Below are 19495 nucleotides of genomic sequence, written 5' to 3' on the forward strand. Positions count from 1 at the left end.
GGGTTAATTTTCTAAGGCTCCCAGGACTGGTTTGGTTCCAGTCTGGCCCTAAAGATTCTATGCTCACTAAATGAGACTCTTTAAATCAAGTTGAAAATAGCCTATGCAACTGAAATTACAGTAAATAGAATTGGTACAAGGGATTTATAAAGAACCAAAAGACCCACCCAAATTACAGTTAAAATATTCACCAGTTGCTCATCAGCAAAGATTAGTTCATAATAATGCTGGACAGCATTATTCTGAGGCTACAGTGAGAAAAACGTTGGTGTGTGGGTACTGGGAAAGAAGCTGAAGAATGAAGACATCAGGTTGAGCAGACACAAGACAAAGCCCAGGGTAATATGGGCCCCTGGTGTGTAGAAAATGGTGGCTTTTATAACAAATGCAAAATTGTGTTTGGATCAAAGTTTCAGAGCCAAACCTCTTTGTTCCTGAGACTAAGAATACCCAGTTCCAATCCAAGTATATCTAACTAAAATAAATCCTTAGTTTTCCAAGCAACATGACATAAATTTGGAATGAGAAATCTAGATTTTAATTTCAGTTCCACCACCTAGTAGATAAGTGACCTTGAGGAAATTACAACTTCTCTAACCTAAGTAATGGGAAGAATCATGAAAATAAGAGCAGTTACCTTTGCAGGACTATTATGAAGATTACATGAAAAAATGTATATGAAGCATTTTATAAACTATAAATCCCTTTAAAAACATTAGTAATCCACATAAAATCTGAAATAACTAGATTGCAATTAATTTGTGTTCAAACCCACAGAATAACAAAATCAATCAATTTACAGAAATGAAAACTTTTTAATAGGCATCACTTGGATGCACTCTATGCACAAATTATAAAGTCTCACAATAAATATCTGTTGAGTTAACTTGGGTTTCCATGACTATATTGAAAATAATTATAATAGAACTTAATTTTTTGACATAAATAAATTATATTTACATTCATTTCATTATGTTTACATTCCTTTACATTCCTTTCAAGTCTTATTGAAATGCATGCTTGAACAAAGATCACATATGTGGGTTCTACCCTCATTTGCCCAAGGAAAAACACTCTTCCAACTATCTCATAAATGTATACATTGGTCACAAGATGACCAGTTCTATTCTTATTCATTATCTTATTAGGTCATTGCCACAACTGGCAGGGGTAGGCAGAACTAACATACCTGCATTTTGCGGAGATAAGGCATTCTAGGCTTTGAAAAGCTAAGTGTGCCTCGTTCAGGCATCTCAGATGTGAAGGGATGGCTGAGATTCTAACTCAGGTCTTCTGACTCCTAATTATGAATGAGTTTCTTCTATTCTAGCATGTTGACACAGTCAACCACAACTTCACTAGAAAAATAATTCCAGTTTCTTCATTCTGCAAAAGAATCATACCTACTCTTATGTACTAATTTCTGTTATTAGGAAGTATTACAATTTGGAGTTTGGGCAAACTGGACACAGATATCTACAGACTAAACTTGTCAACCAAAACTGTCTTAGTATATTTAGTTTGCTATTTAGAATTAAGACTGATAAAAATTACTTATCATCATCTCTCCCAATACTTTGGTAAAACAAGCAACTGAAAAAAGGGCCAAAAGTTAAGAGATATAAAATAAAAGTGTTTTAAAAGAAATAGTATTGCACTACTATGTCTTTTTAATAGGTACCCAAATTGGTAATCATCTGTTTTAGGTATTGCATTGTTTTTTGGCTAGCAAAAAGGCAGAAACTCAACAAGGCGGGAATATAAAATCTTAGATTATCTGTGACAATGTTAAAACTTAAGAAATTAAACAAAGACTAAGATGATTCTCAATTCTGAATCAAATTTCAAAAGAAAAGAGTTAAATAGTCTTTTATGAAGTTTTCATAATATGTAGCAGATATGGGAGAACAACGGCCAAAGACAAAATAATTCTCAAAATGAATATACCACACTTAAAATTTTAGAAAAACAAGAGTATGTCAAACAAACATAAAAAATTGCTTTTATACGAGGCAATTATGAGCATCATATAAACTACTTAAGAGACTCTAATTCTATAGTAAACATAAATAATAAAACATAAACAATATTATAAATGTACATAACTCCAGGCCAAATTATCTTCAGAAGATTTCAAAACAGCCTATACCATGAAATAACAGTCGTAACACATTTGTAAAATCAGTATCAAATTTTCAATTTTCTCATGCCATAAACATGCTCCTAGAATCTCTTTTAAACTTAGTGAACTCGAGGTTCACTAAGATTTTAAAATATAATACGCATGTGAACCATCCAGATGCCCCTTCAAGGGGAATGTGCTGCTCAGCTAAAGAGTGAAGTTAGCAAACAGATTCCATCTGTTTATCACTTCAGAGCTGGCCTCAGGGGCAAAGTGCTGCTCCATCCTAGGTCATACCTTTCCACTGCTGACCCTCATTCAGTGACTAAGTCAAGTTGTAACATGAAGGCCCAGCCATTTCAGCCTAATGCAGGACAACCCTGATAGGCAATATTTGCTTCAGAGCTTGCTGCCAGGTTGGTTGAGGTTTTGTCAGACCTCCATGTAAATTCAACTTTTCCCTCTGACCAATCCTGTTCTCCTCCTTCCTTTCACAAGTGCTGATGTCTAAAAATACTTTATACCCCAAATTCTGTCTCAGCATCTGCTTCCAAAAAACCTAAGCTGTAACAATGTCCTTTTCTAATGGTTTTCTGAATATTAAGCAAAAAAAATTGTGATGTTAAGAGACCAGATGTATCCAGAGTATATAAAGAACTCTTGCAACTCAATAATAAAAAAAAAAAAAAATTAAAAAGTGGGAAAATTATATAAGTACACATATACAAATGGCCAAAAAGCACATAAAAAGATGCTCAATATCATTAGTCATTATAAAAATGCAAATCAAAACCACATGAGATACCTAATTCACAATAACTAGCATGGTTATAACCGAAAAGGAATATAAATCAAGATTTGTGACAATGAGAAGAAACTGAATACCTGATATATTGCTAGTGTGACAACAATTGCTGTGTGATGCAGCCACTTTAGAAAACAATTGAGCAGTTCCTCAAAATATCACGCACACAGTTACCATATGATCCAGCAATTCTACTTCTGGGTATACACCCAAGAGAAATGAAAATACATGTCCCCACCAAAACTTACACACAAATGTTCACAGAAGCATTATTCATAATTGCCAACAAGTTGAAACAATCTGTCAACTGATGAATGGATAAATAAAATATGGTATATCCATACAACAGGATATTATTCTTTAATAGAAATGAATGAAGTACTGATACATGCTATGACATAAATGAAAATATTATGTGCTAATTACAATTACAAAATAAGGCCAATTACATGAAGCCAATTACAAAACAACAACAACAACAACAACAACAAAACACATATTGTATGATTCCATTTACATGAAATGTCCAGGACAGGTAAATCCATAGAAACAGAAAGTAGATTAATAGGTTTCAGGAGTTGGGGGAAGAGAAAAATGGGATGTGACTGTTAAAAGATATGTGGTTTCTTTTTGAGGTGATGATTCCAATGGTTCAAGACATACACTTGCATTGGGGTAGTGTTTCTGTGTATTAAATGGTTCTCTCTCCATCTCTTTTCTACAGCTCTAATGCAAAAGGTCAAGGCAGTCTCAAAAAAAAGAAAAAAAAAATCTTGACTGTCTCACTAACCACTCACCTTTCCCTTTACCTTCTATAAAACAGAAGCAAGAAGTAGACTTCAGGCAGACTCGTTTAAACAACTTCTCTCTTCCAATGTCCCAATCATCCCTCTCTCCAGAGCCAGGCTAGCAATAGTCTAGGCATACTCTAGCTAGATATTAAGAACAAACATATTTTCTAGGTATAAAAGAAGAGCATTATATAAAGTTTTTGAAAATCACAGTGCTGTGGTCTAGCTTGTTCTAGTTCTCTGAATTGGCAGTTCTCTGTCAATGGTAATTTGCCTCCCTTGCCCATCAGTATCCCTGGCATACAAATTCCAATGAAAACCTGGTCAGAAGCACTAATTCACTTTGGTCATGATTCAGTTAATCCCCTAAGCACATACCACCTAAAAGCACCTCAATCTCACCCAATTTCTAACAAGGATTGAAATTTGGTAATAACTTTATTGTTATTATTTTGATCATTATCATAACTGATCCCAGACACTGTACCAAATTACTTCAAAGTTAGAAATGTACCACTTGCTACAGAAAAGAAAAATGAAGAGAAACTTGAGCATATAATCAAGCAGTTGATTAAGCCTAGTAAGCCATATGAATGACACCAACAATAAAGTTTAATGGCACATTTAAGTTCTGTGCAGATCATAATTGTACTGCAAACAAGACATTTAAGTACCACTCAAATCCAGTATCTACTGACAGTGCACTCCTTACTATTTATTCAAGGGGAAACTTTCAGTGAAGTCTCATTTTACCTAAATGTGTTAACAAGTGGGAATGTAATTTAAGTGCCTTCAGAATAGATTTTTTTTTTTTGCTTCTAGAATTTCCCAATTTTTTATGGAGTGATAATACTTTATAGCATTTCATGTTTGTATATTTGAATAATCCTTACATGCTGACACCAACAAGGGTATAAACTCAGAAAAATCTTGAGGCTCTATATTGCTGTGATACTACAAATATCTGATCTTAAAAAAAGAGAATTAGAAATCTGAAACTTCAAGTCACATTTTTAAACTACCATATAAGTTACAGTGGTTATTTACTTTATTAACAAAGGACTTGAAGCAGGAAAATTCTCCTGTTCCAAAACCAATCAAAGAGCTCCAAATCCTCCTGTTTTCTACAAAATATTTTTTCTCCACAAAAGACAACCATCACTTAGCCATACTGTTAGTTACAGGAAATAAACTCTGTGACACTGAAGTTGCCAACACAAGGACACTTTGCTGAATGTTAGCCATTTATGTTATGAGACCTATGCTTAAACACAGTATGCCAAATGACTCTCATTACTATTTTCTACATAAGCACAAAATGATAAAGTCCCTTCCTATGATCATAAGAGTCAAGAATTTTACAAGTAGACTTCTCCTTCCAATATTACAGCCAAGTCCCCCAAGGAATCTTCCTGTGTAGTAAAATCTAGGAAGCACAATACAAAACATTAGAATATCTATAAATTCCACTCATGAATACAAAGAAAGAACACCATAATAACTTCAATATCTGCAGAAAAAGCATTTGATAAAATTCAAAATCTATATTTGGAAAAAAAGTCATAGAAAACTAGGAATCAAAGGAAATATCTGTAAGCTGACAAAAAGGTTAAAAAAACAAAATAACCACTTACAACAAAATTACTCTTAATGATAAAATATTTGTAAAAGTCTCTTCAAAATCAAGACCCACAAAAGAATGCCCATCGTTATCACTTTACTATTACCACTTCTAGTCAAAGTCTGACATTCTATCCAATGCAGTAGGACACCAAAAATAAATAAAAACATAGTAACAATTTTAAAAAGGAAATCAAAGTTATCATTATTTTCAAATGACATAACTAAAACAACAACAACAAAAAAAACAAAAAGAATCAAGAAACAAGGTCTTCTAAAATTTAAAAAAACACGAATCTCTGTATCATTAGGAATAAAAAAGAATTCAACAAGATGGCTTGCTCTAAGATTTATATTTAAAAAACAAGTATATTTACAAATACTAGCAATAATCAGTTATAAAGCACAGTTTTTTAATACATCATTAATAATAGCAAAAATTGGCCAAGCGCGGTGGCTCACGCCTGTAATCCCAGCACTTTGGGAAGCTGAGACGAGTGGCTCCACCTGAGGTCAGGAGTTCAAGACCAGTCTGGTCAATATGGTGAAACCCCATCTCTACTAAGTATACAAAAATTAGCCGGGCACGGTGGGAGGCAGCTGTGATCCCAGCTACTTGGGAAGCTGATGCAGGAGACTCACTTAAACCCAGGAGGCAGAGGTTGCAGTGAGCCAAGATCACACCACTGTGCTCCAACCTAGGCAACAGGAGCAAAACTTCATCTCAAAAAAAAAAAAGAAAATAGCAGAAATTAAAAACTTACATGATTAAAATAAATCTAACAAAAGATGTTATACCTATATTCATAAAATGATAAAACGCTACTGAAATATATTAAAGATGACTGAAATATAAAAAATATATTGTATCTATGAATAGAAAGACTCACTAGTGTGACAATATCAATTTTCCTCTACTTTATATGTAGATTCAAGGCAATTCTACTCAAACCCCAAAATGTTTTTCACAGAACTTGAAAAACTAATTCAAAGTCATATGGAAAGAGAATCGCCAAGAACTGATAAGATACTCCTAAAGCATATGATTGGAAGAATTGCCTTGCCAGGTTTCACAGTAATTAAGAAAGCATGCCATTAATACTAGCATAAACAAATTGACAAATAGAACAGGATGGAACTCCAAAACAGAGCCACATAACAGATCCATATGACACAGATGACATCATCATATCACTAGGGAAAACAGGGACGTTTTTAACAATTGGAAAAACTAGTTAACTGCACAGTTATGAAAAGAAAAAGAAAGAAATTGGATACCTCTCTCACTCTATACATGATCAATTTCAAATGGTTTAAGGGTATAAATGTGAAACTCAAACTTTAAACCTCTTAGGGAAAAATACAGTAGACTACTACTTTGATGTTTGGGCAAAGAAAACAACCACAATGAAATATTTACACTCATTAGAAAAAATTTAAAAGTCTGACAATACCAAAAGTTAAAAAGAATGCAGAATAATACAGATTCTTATTCATGTTTCTGGTCAAAAGATAAATTAAACTACTCTTGAAAAAACTAGCATGAGATATCCAAGTTAAATATTATCATAATCTTCAATCCAGCAATCTCACACCTTGGTTCACTACCTGGTCTTATACATGTACATCAGGGGGCAGACATAAAAATGTTCACAAAATGTTTCCATCATCAAAATCGTCAATTTATTCATTATCTGGAACTACATAACAAATTACCTCAAAACACAGTGTCACAAAACAACAATAAATATTTGTAAAATCCCAGTTTCTGTAGATCAGAAATTTGGGAGCAGCTCAGCTGGGAAGTTCTCAATCAAGTTCATGAGGCAGTCAAGATATTGGCAAGTTCTGCAATCATCTGACGGTTTGACTGGGGACACAGGATTCACTTCCAAGATGGCTCACTCACATAGATAAATGATTGGTACTGACTGTTGTTACAGACTTCCCATACTCAAACAGATCTGTACAGAAGCCCATGTTTGGGGGCTTTCTCAAGAAAGATAGATCCGGAAAAGTTGAAGAAGGCTCACCATCATTTCCTTGACATCCCACTGGCAGAAGAAGGCCCTACTCAACGTGAGAGAAGTTTATACAAAGGCATGAATATCAAGAAGCAAAGATCACTGGGGACCATCTTATAATTTGGCTACAACAAATGGAAAAAAACTGTTCTCCAATTATAGGAGAGCAAATATACTGTTGTACATTAACAGGGCAAAGATAAGTATCACACAGTAGAAAAATGAAGCACAACTACACTCAAAAACATAGATGAATTTTCCAAAAATACTAGTGAGGAAACCAAATCTTAGAACATTACAAACAGAACAATATCATTTATATTGAGCTAAACTAAAACAAATTATTAGTATCACATATTGTGCTAAAACCATAAGAAAAATAAAGAGAAAAAATAAATGCAAAATTCAATAGCTATTACCACTGGGAAAGAACAGAGGGCATGAGATGGGAAGAAGTACATAAGTCAATGCAAGTTATTGATAGTGTTTTGAGTCTTGGATTTGGTGGTAAATTTACAGGTGTTAATTATATTATACTCTATAACTTGCATAAGCATTACAGATATGGAGGCCACTTTTATATCAGTATATCACATACATATAATCAACAATAACCTTGGTTGTACACAATATTTTTTATCAACAATACATTCTTTAAATAAGTGACAAAAATATTAACAAAAAATACAGTCACACAACACATAACAACATTTTGGTTAATGACAGAATGCAAATTAAGACAGTGGTCCCATAGGATTATAATGAAGTTGAAAAATTCCTACCAGTAGTGACATCATAGCTGGCATAACATCATGATACAACACATTACTCATGTGTTTGTGGTGATGCTGGTGTAAACAAATGTACTGCACTGCCAGTCATTACGAAGTTTAGCATATATAAATACGTATAGTACATAGATACTTGATAAAGATAATAAATGACTAGGTGACTATGTGTTTTGTTTTTGTTTTTCTGACATGGAGTTTTGTTCCTGATGCCCAGGCTGGAGTGCAATGGCATGATCTTGGCTCACTGCAACCTCTGCCTCCTGGATTCAAGCAATTCTCCTGCCTCAGACACTTGAGTAGCTGGGATTACAGGCGCCCACCACCACGCCTGGCTAATTTTTGTATTTTTAGTAGAGACGGGGTTTCACAGTGTTAAACAGGATGGTCTCGAACTCCTGACCTCAGGTGATTCACAAGCCTCAGCCTCCCAAAGTGCTGGGATTACATGAGTGAGCCACTGACTCCTGTTGGTGACTATGTTTTTACTACACAATATTTTTTATATAAAGTGTACTACTTGGACTTATTTTAAAAAGAAAAGTTAACTGTAAAACAGCCTCAGACAGGTCCTTCACGAGGTAGTCCAGAAGAAGGCATTGTTATCATAGGAAATAGCAGCTCCATATGTGTTGCTGGCCTGAAGATCTTCCAGCAGGACAAGACGTAGAGGTGGAAGACAGTGTTATTGATGATCCTGACCCTGGGTAGGCCTGGGCTAATGTGTATGTTTGTGTCTTCATTTTGGCAAAAATGTTTTAAAAATAAACTTTGAAAATAGAAAAAAGCTTATAGAGTAAGGATATAAAGAAAGAAAATACTTTTGTACAGCTGAACAATATGTATTTTAAGCTAAGTATTATTACCAAACGTCAAAAAGTTGATGCGGCATGGTGACGGGCTTTGTAATTTCACCAACTCGGGAGGCTAAGGCAGGAGGATGGCTTGATCTCAAGAGTTTGAATCTGCAGTGAGCTATGATCACCCACTGCACTCCACCTGGGCAGCAGAATAAAATCCTGTCTCTTTAAAAATTAAAAAAAAAATTAATTTTAAAATTTATAAAGTAAAAAAGTTACAGTAAGCTAGTTTATTATTGAATAAAACTAGTTGCATATATTTCATGTAGCCTAAGTGTACAGTGTTTATAAAGTCTACAGTAGTATAAAGTAATGTCCTAGGCCTTCACATTCACTCACCATTCACTCACTCACTCACTCAAAGCAACTTCCAGCCCTGCAAGCTCCATTCATGGTAAGTGGTCCATAAATGCGTTCCTTTTAAAAAAATATTTCATACTATATTTTTACTGTACCTTTTCTATGTGTATATATGTTTAAATAAATTCCATTGTGTTACCATTGCCTATGGTATTCAGCATAGTAACATGTCATATAGGTTTGGAGCCTCGGGGCAATATATACCATACATAGCCCAGGTGTGTATTAGACTATAACATCTACATGTGTGTAAGTACACTCTATGCTGTTCGCACAACAATGAAATCACCTTACAACACATTTCTCAGAAAATATTCCCAACATTAAGTGACTCATGACCATACTACAATTTCAGTGGCATTGCCTTTTATAATTTGTTCTTTGGGGCATTTTTCTTAGGGATAATGCTGACAGTTCCACTCCATCTATTTAGTGAGAAAGTTGGAGGTTCTGCTGATGAGTAAAACTGATAGAAGCAGTTATTTTTCAAAAAAAGGATAAACAGGTATTGGGTAAACCTCAGAGCAGCTATATATTAATAACATATTGTTACTAAAACCCAATTGATTCCTTACCTGTTCTGAAATGGAATAGTATTTTGAGTAAAAATTTATTATCTCAGAAACTTTTACATCAGCTACTACAAAAGACAAACTAAAAATATTGTTTAAAACTTGACTTGCCCTTCCTCTCTCTTTTCCCCTTCAAAGTCAAGAACCAAAAAGAGATTCAGGGAGCAAGATGGCCGAATAGGAACAGCTCCAGTCTCCAGCTCCCAGCACGACCCACACAGAAGACAGGAACACAGCTCCTCGCCAGCAACGGATCAAAACGGAGAATGACTTTGACGAGATGAGAGAAGGCTTTAGACCATCAAACTTCTCAGAGCTAAAGGAGGAATTACGTACCCAGAGCAAAGAAACTAAAAATCTTGAAAAAAGAGTGGAAGAATAGACAACTAGAATAATTAATGCACAGAAGGCCATAAACGAAATGACAGAGATGAAAATCATGACACGAGAAATACGTGACAAATGCACAAGCTTCAGTAACCGACTCCATCAACTGGAAGAAAGAGTATCAGCGATTGAGGATCAAATGAATGAAATGAAGCGAGAAGAGAAGTCTAAAGAAAAAAGAAGAAAAAGAAATGAACAAAGCCTGCAAGAAGCATGGGATTATGTAAAAAGACCAAATCTACGTCTGATTGGGGTGCCTGAAAGTGAGGAGAAAATGAAACCAAGTTGGAAAACACTCTTCAGGATATCATCCAGGAGAACTTCCCCAACCTAGTAGGGCAGGCCAACATTCAAATTCAGGAAATACAGAGAACGCCACAAAGATACTCCTCCAGAAGAGCAACTCCAAGACACATAATTGCCAGATTCACCAAAGTTGAAATGAAGGAAAAAATCTTAAGGGCAGCCAGAGAGAAAGGATGGGTTACCCACAAAGGGAAGCCCATTAGACTAATAGCAGATCTCTTGGCAGAAACTGTCCAAGCCAGAAGAGAGTGGGGGCCAATATTCAACATTCTTAAAGAAAAGAATTTTAAACCCAGAATTTCATATCCAACCAAACTAAGTTTCATAAGTGAAGGAGAAATAAAATCCTTTACAGATAAGCAAATGCTTAGAGATTTTGTCACCACCAGGCCTGCCTTACAAGAGACCCTGAAGGAAGCACTAAACATGGAAAGGAACAACCACTACCAGCCATTGCAAAAACGTGCCAAAATGTAAAGACCATTGAGGCTAGGAAGAAACTGCATCAACTAACGAGCAAAATAACCAGTTATTATCATAAAGGCAGGATCAAGTTCACACATAACAATATTAACCTTAAATGTAAATGGACTAAATGCTCCAATTAAAAGACACAGACTGGCAAGCTGGATAAAGAGTCAAGACCCATCAGTCTGCTGTATTCAGGAGACCCATCTCACATGCAGAGACATACATAGGCTCAAAATAAAGGGATGGAGGAAGATCTACCAAGCAAATGGAGAACAAAAAAAAGCAGGAGTTGCAATACTAGTCTCTGATAAAACAGACTTTAAACCATCAAAGATCGAAAGAGACAAAGAAGGCCACAACATAACGGTAAAGGGATCAATTCAACAGGAATAGCTAACTATCCTAAATATATATGCACCCAATACAGGAGCACCCAGATTCATAAAGCAAGTCCTTAGAGACTTACAAAGGGACTTAGACTCCCATACAATAACAATGGGAGATTTCAACACCCCACTGTCAACATTAGACAGATCAACGAGACAGAAAGTTAACAAGGATATCCAACAATTGAACTCATCTCTGCAGCAACCAGACCTAATAGACATCTACAGAACTCTCCACCCCAAATCAACAGAATATACATTCTTCTCAGCACCACATTACACTTCTTCCAAAATTGACCACATAACTGGAAGTAAAGCACTCCTCAGCAAATGTAAAAGAACAGAAATTATAACAAACTATCTCTCAGACCACAGTGCAATCAAACTAGAACTCAGGACTAAGAAACTCAATCAAAACCGCTCAACTACATGGAAACTGAACAACCTGCTCCTGAATGACTACTGGGTATATAACGAAATGAAGGCAGAAATAAAGATGTTCTTTGAAACCAATGAGAACAAAGACACAACATACCAGAATCTCTGGGACACATTTAAAGCAGTGTGTAGAGGGAAATTTATAGCACTAAATGCCCACAAGAGAAAGCTGGAAAGATCTAAAATTGACACTCTAACATCACAATTAAAAGAACTAGAGAAGCAAGAGCAAACACATTCAAAAGCTAGCAGAAGGCAAGAAATAACTAAGATCAGAGCAGAACTGAAGGAGATAGGGACACAAAAAAACCCTCCAAAAAATCAATGAAACCAGGAGTTGGTTTTTTGAAAAGACCAACAAAATTGACAGACCGCTAGCAAGACTAATAAAGAAGAAAAGAGAGAAGAATCAAAAAGATGCAATAAAAAATGATAAAGGGGATATCACCACCAACCCCACAGAAATACAAACTACCATCAGAGAATACTATAAACACCTCTACGCAAATCAACTAGAAAATCTAGAAGAAATGGATAATTTCCTGGACACTTACACTCTCCCAAGACTAAACCAGGAAGAAGTTGAATCCCTGAATAGACCAATAGCAGGCTCTGAAATTGAGGCAATAATTAATAGCCTACCAACCAAAAAAAGTCCAGGACCAGATGGATTCACAGCCGAATTCTACCAGAGGTACAAGGAGGAGCTGGTACCATTCCTTCTGAAACTATTCCAATCAATAGAAAAAGAGGGAATCCTCCCTAACTCATTTTATGAGGCCAACATCATCTTGATACCAAAGCCTGGCAGAGACTCAACAAAAAAAGAGAATTTTAGACCAATATCCCTGATGAACATCGATGCAAAAATCCTCAATAAAATACTGGCAAACCAGATTCAGCAGCACATCAAAAAGCTTATCCACCATGATCAAGTGGGCTTCATCCCTGGGATGCAAGGCTGGTTCAACATTCGCAAATCAATAAACGTAATCCAGCATATAAACAGAACCAAAGACAAAAACCACATGATTATCTCAATAGATGCATAAAAGGCCTTTGATAAAATTCAACAGCCCTTCATGCTAAAAACGCTCAATAAATTCGGTATTGATGGAACGTACCTCAAAATAATAAGAGCTATTTATGACAAACCCACAGCCAATATCATACTGAATGGGCAAAACTGGAAAAATTCCCTTTGAAAACTGGCACAAGACAGGGATGCCCTCTATCACCACTCCTATTCAACATAGTGTTGGAAGTTCTGGCTAGGGCAATCAGGCAAGAGAAAGAAATCAAGGGTATTCAGTTAGGAAAAGAAGAAGTCAAATTGTCCCTGTTTGCAGATGACATGATTGTATATTTAGAAAACCCCATTGTCTCAGCCCAAAATCTCCTTAAGCTGATAAGCAACTTCAGCAAAGTCTCAGGATACAAAATTAATGTGCAAAAATCACAAGCATTCTTATACACCAATAACAGACAAGCAGAGAGCCAAATCAGGAATGAACATCCATTCACAATTGCTTCAAAGAGAATAAAATACCTAGGAATCCAACTTACAAGGGATGTAAAGGACCTCTTCAAGGAGAACTACAAACCACTGCTCAGTGAAATCAAAGAGGACACAAACAAATGGAAGAACATACCATGCTCATGGATAGGAAGAATCAATATCGTGAAAATGGCCATACTGCCCAAGGTTATTTATAGATTCAATGCCATCCCCATCAAGCTACCAATGAGTTTCTTCACAGAATTGGAAAAAACTGCTTTAAAGTACATATGGAACCAAAAAAGAGCCCGCATCTCCAATCAAATCCTAAGTCAAAAGAACAAAGCTGGAGGCATCACGATACCTGACATCAAACTATACTACAAGGCTACAGTAACCAAAACAGCATGGTACTGGTACCAAAACAGAGATATAGAAAAATGGAACAGAACAGAGTCCTCAGAAATAATACCACACATCTACAGCCATCTGATCTTTGATAAACCTGAGACAAACAAGCCAAAATTGACAAATGGGATCTAATTAAACTAAAGAGCTTCTGCACAGCAAAAGAAACTACCATCAGAGTGAACAGGCAACCTACAGAATGGGAGAAAATTTTTGCAATCTACTCATCTGACAAAGGGCTAATATCCAGAACCTACAAAGAACTCAAACAAATTTACAAGAAAAACACAAACAACCCCATCAAAAAGTGGGCAAAGGATATGAACAGATATTTCTCAAAAGAAGACATTCATACAGTCAACAGACACATGAAAAAATGCTCATCACTGGCCATCAGAGAAATGCAAATCAAAACTACAATGAGATACCATCTCACACCAGTTAGAATGGCAATCATTAAAAGTCAGGACACAACAGGTGCTGGAGAGGATGTGGAGAAATAGGAAGACTTTTACACTGTTGGGGGGATCGTAAACTAGTTCAACCATTATGGAAAACAGTACGGCGATTCCTCAAGGATCTAGAACTAGAAGTACCATATGACCCAGCCATCCCATTACTGGGTATATACCCAAAGGATTATAAATCATGCTGCTATAAAGACACACGCACACGTATGTTTATTGCGGCACTATTCACAATAGCAAAGACTTGGAATCAACCCAAATGTTCATCAGTGACAGACTGGATTAAGAAAATGTGGCATATATACACCATGGAATACTATGCAGCCATAAAAAACGATGAGTTTGAGTCCTTTGCAGGGACATGGATGCAGCTGGAAACCATCATTCTTAGCAAACTATCGCAAGAACAGAAAACCAAACACCGCATGTTCTCACTCATAGGTGGGAACTGAACAATGAGATCACTTGGACTCAGGAAGGGGAACATCACACACTGGGGCCTATCACGGGGAGGGGGTAGGGGGGAGGGATTGCACTGGGAGTTATACCTGATGTAAATGACGAATTGATGGGTGCTGAAGAGCTGATGGGTGTAGCACACCAACATGGCACAAGTATACATATGTAACAAACCTGCACGTTATGCACATGTACCCTAGAACTTAAAGTATAATTTAAAAAAAAAAAAAAACTTGACTTAAAAAATAATAATGTCCTACATCTTATAATATTTTAAAATGCAACTATTGGGCCAGGCACAGTGGCTCACACCTATAACCCCAGCACTTTGGGAGGCCAAGGCAGGAGGATTGCTTGAGGCCAGGAGTTCAAGACCAGCCCTGGCAACATAACAAGACAGTATATCTACAACAAATTTAAAAATTAGGCAGATGCATGAGCATGTCCTTGTATTCCCAACTACTTGGGACCATGAGGTAGCAGATATCAGGTGTCTGACATTATACTAGGCCATGATCATGACACTGTGCTCCAGCCTGGGCAACAGAGCAAGACCCTATCTCAAAAAAGTAATAAAATGTAAAATAAAATACAATACAACTAAGCCCTTCTGAAAATGTCAAGTGTCATTTAAGCATTTTTCTTTGGCATATTTCCACTAGTAAGTAAAATCAGTAAAATCAGCCTTTGAATATGTGTAAGAAATTAAATTTGTAAAAATGCTGGGCTAAGGGGCAGTTATAAGCACCTTGCAAATGAAAAATGAAGGCTGAGAATTCAATTCAAAATAATCTGTCCCTTTGGTTGCTAAAGGATGGGTTCATTTAATTATAAAAGAATATTTCCCACAGACGGTTATCTCTCAGTCTTTCAACATGATGTAAAAATGGACTTCAATTCCAAGAAAAAAAATAGTAATTTTCCTTGTTTTTCCAAAATAAGGTGAAAAAGGAAAATGCTGTAACAGCAGCCACTGGAGAGAGGACTGGATGTTAGAATAAGAATAAAACAAGCATAAAACATTTATTTGGTGCTTTGTCTGAACATAACATTTTGTTAAACTCATTTCTATTTGTTTAAGTGACAAATGCTGAAAATACTGCTTTTTCTGCATGAGAGTTAAACTTCCTTTCACTGAAAAACAGATGTTGTTTCAAGTGTCCTTTATTGGTACACAAATCAGCAGTGAGAAAATTATAAAGCTGCCTGGACTGACAAAGAACTAGCGCTATCGCTTAGTCTAAGAATATATTTAAAGGCCTATGCTTAACTTTAAATGTCTATATTTTTGTTCCTTTGAAATACCATCCACTCAGTTTGCTAGAAGACTGCAGGTACTATTTTGTCTTTAAATAAATACCTGAAATCTGGCTATCGATAAATTAGGAGACCTTTTTAAAAACCTGTGTCATTGCTCTCAATGTGGTTTAATGGGTTTTGTTTTTACTAAAAATACTCATATATTTTAATAATTATTGGTTTGAAACCATTTATACAAACACACACACACACACACACACGCCAAAGGAATCCCAGAGTAAGCTGTAAGCCTCCAGTGCTTACCTTTTGCAGATAAGTAAGTATACAAACATATTATAATAAAGCAAGTTTAAATAAAGATTCCAAACAGAAAATCACAGAACCGAAAGGGAATAGAAGTGAGCTCTTTCACAATTCTGGTTTCTATTGTAATAGTGGTTATACACTATACAATAGACGCCAGGCTTCTGGAAAGTTCTGAAATAATTCCAAACACAGCAAAATCCATTCTTTCCCTTTCAAAATGACTATTTACACAATCATTATTTTGGAGCTGACTTCTTAAACTCAAGAATCCTACTATGATTTAATCAATGAACCAACAAAACTTTCAGTCAGTTCTGAGTAAGAGCAATCCAGAAGAAAAAGCAAGAACTAAAACATAAAGAAAAACTCTGGAATAAATATATTAGAAGAGTACAGATGCTTTTCTAGTAGATTCATATGACTAGATATTCAATTGAATAAGGAATCCAATCTCAAAAATATGAATTTTTAAAAATGAATCAATATTGATTCGTCCTATCCATGAGCATGTAATGTTTTTCAATTTGTTTGTGTCCTCTCTTATTTCCTTGAGCAGTGGTTTGTAGTTCTCCTTGAAGAGGTCCTTCACATCCCTTGTCAGTTGAATTCCTAGGTATTTTATTCTCTTTGTAGCAATTGTGAATGGGAGTTCACTATGATTTGGCTCTCTGTTAGTCTATTATTGGTGTATAGGAATGCTTGTGATTTCTGCCCATTGATTTTGTATCCTGAGACTTTGCTGAAGTTGCTCATCAGCTTAAGGAGATTTTGGGATGAGACGATGGGGTTTTCTAAATATATAATCATGTCATCTGCAAACAGATACAATTTGACTTCCTCTCCTATTATTTGAATACCCTTTATTTATTTTTCTTGCCTGATTGCCCTGGCTACAACTTCCGATATAATGTTGAATATGAGTGGTAAGAGAGGGCATCCTTGTCTTGTGCTGGTTTTCAAAGGGAATGTTTCCAGCTTTTGCCCATTCAGTATGATATTGGCTGTTGGTCTGCCATAAATAACTCTTATTATTTTGAGATATGTTCCATCAATACCTAGTTAATTGAGAGTTTTTAGCATGAAGGGGTGTTGAATTTTATCAAAGGCCTTTTCTGCATCTATTGAGATAATCATGTGGTTTTTGTCATTGGTTCTCCGTATGTGATGGATTACATTTATTGATTTGTGTATGTTGAACCAGCCCTGCATCCCATATCATCACTAAAATTATCATCACTAAATTGCCTAGTAATTTCCCAATTCAGTAATAATTTATTTTCCATGTAAAGAAGGTGCTTCCTTTGGATTTATCAAAATAGGAATGCTTTAACAGTCCTTGAATTTAAAAAAAAAAAAAGTAGTGAAAAATTAGCTTATGTAATTCAGTTCATTATTAAGGGCTGACCTGACTGAAAGTCTTTCTTCATTTCAAGAGAGAAAGAGAAAGGAAGTGAGCATGCAAGAGAGAAACTTTACATTGCAATTAAAACAGTTAAAAACACAAACACATACGCTTGTTTTGATAAAAATAATTATACATGTTTCTTGTTGAGGAAATATATCCAGAATAAATAAGGTTGTTTTAAATAAATAGTTTTCAATTATGAAACTGAAATGTCTAAGTTCTTAGCAGTTACTGCAGTATTACTAATACAAATAAAATTTCACCATTACAATCACTCACTGTTTCAAAATAATGAGTTATTACCTATAAATAATATTCTAGTCACAACCATCTGTCAAATACTTAACACAAACTGATTTAACATATTGGCCACCTTGAAGGTAGTTAAAGACCATGAAAGAACAGATCATTAATGCTTCAAGGCCAGAGAGAAAAGACTCAAATGGCCTCCAGTGAAATCAACTTTGTTCGTAGGCAGTGAAGCCCTGTAAGTCATACCTTATACTGAATGAATAGTGGAGACTGAAGCAAACTGGAAAATATATTGCTCATCTCAAGGGAGTTCTGACTTGCCACACTGTTCCCATACAGAATGGAGCCACAGTGTGACTAGAACTTCGTATTTTTCAGAAGAAATCAAAAGCCCAACTTTTACTTAAATTAGGTGGAAACTAATTTTTAAATATTTAAGATTATGGAGACTCACTTAGTTTGGGGGTCTCCAATTTGTAAACTCTGCTCTGTGCAACATTATAGTGAGTATAATTGACTGATAGTCTCCTATACAGCTTAGCAACATCTAGGCCAAAAACAGATATACCATTAATAAAAATAAGATTCCAATGATCCAAGAAAATAGTAAGCCTTCAGAAAGTAGACTCATATCAAAAATACTTTCCAAAACCAAGCTTTCATGATTCTCTCCACTTTGCAACAGTTGAACTATGACTTTCTTATACTGGCACAAGTGCTGACACCTCTTCAAAGCACTTGGCATTAGAAAAATAAAAGGCAGGGTGCAGTGGCTCACACCTGTAATCCCAGCATTTTGGGAGGGTGAAGCAGGAGGATCGCTTGACTAGCCTGGCCAACATAGCAAAACCTTGTCTCTCCAAAAAAAAAAAAACTACAAAAAATAAGCCAGGTGTGGTGGCACATGCCAGTGGTTCTACCTACTCAGGAGTCTGAGGTAGGAAGATTGCTTGAGCCTGGGAGGTCGAGGCTACAGTGAGCTATGATAAAACTTTTAAATATGATAATATTTCCCTCTGCTCTTAGGTCTTTACCATCTATGTATATATCCTTGTGCTTGAAACTTCTTCATTTAAAAATCATGATGTATCTTCCCATACCACAGCGAAGTCTGGATAGCCTGGTTCCTGATACATCATGACTATCTAGGACTAACTCTAATGTCACTACTGGTAATTCTGTTCCTTGCCAACACCTAACTCCAAGTCTTATTTTTGTGTTTTTCATTTTTCTCTGTTATACACTTTCTTGAAATCTTATTGGTAAATTTCTATAATGTTATTCCATTTCAATTCTGTAAGTAAAAAACTTAAATGCTTATAATTCAAATATTATACTTAGTTCCTCAAATATGGATTCTGTCCTAGATTTTTCTATTTTCAACTGAAAAGATGTCTACCAAAATGCTTTCACCATGCCTAGAAAACAGCAGGAACGTATATACACACATAATTATGGATGAATATATATCTAATAGTTTGAGTTCTATTAGATGCTCCTTTGTTTTTTA

At 35.6% G+C, this 19495-nt stretch overlaps 1 protein-coding gene across 15 annotated transcripts in view; it reads right to left on the reverse strand.

Moving 5' to 3' along the window:
• FAM172A (family with sequence similarity 172 member A) overlaps positions 1-19495 on the reverse strand; it is a 511553-nt gene that overhangs the window by 475211 nt on the left and 16847 nt on the right. The gene's annotated exons all lie outside the window — the stretch shown is intronic.

This window comes from Piliocolobus tephrosceles, chromosome 4, assembly GCF_002776525.5.
Source record: "Piliocolobus tephrosceles isolate RC106 chromosome 4, ASM277652v3, whole genome shotgun sequence".
In the NCBI taxonomy this organism is placed as follows: domain Eukaryota; kingdom Metazoa; phylum Chordata; class Mammalia; order Primates; family Cercopithecidae; genus Piliocolobus; species Piliocolobus tephrosceles.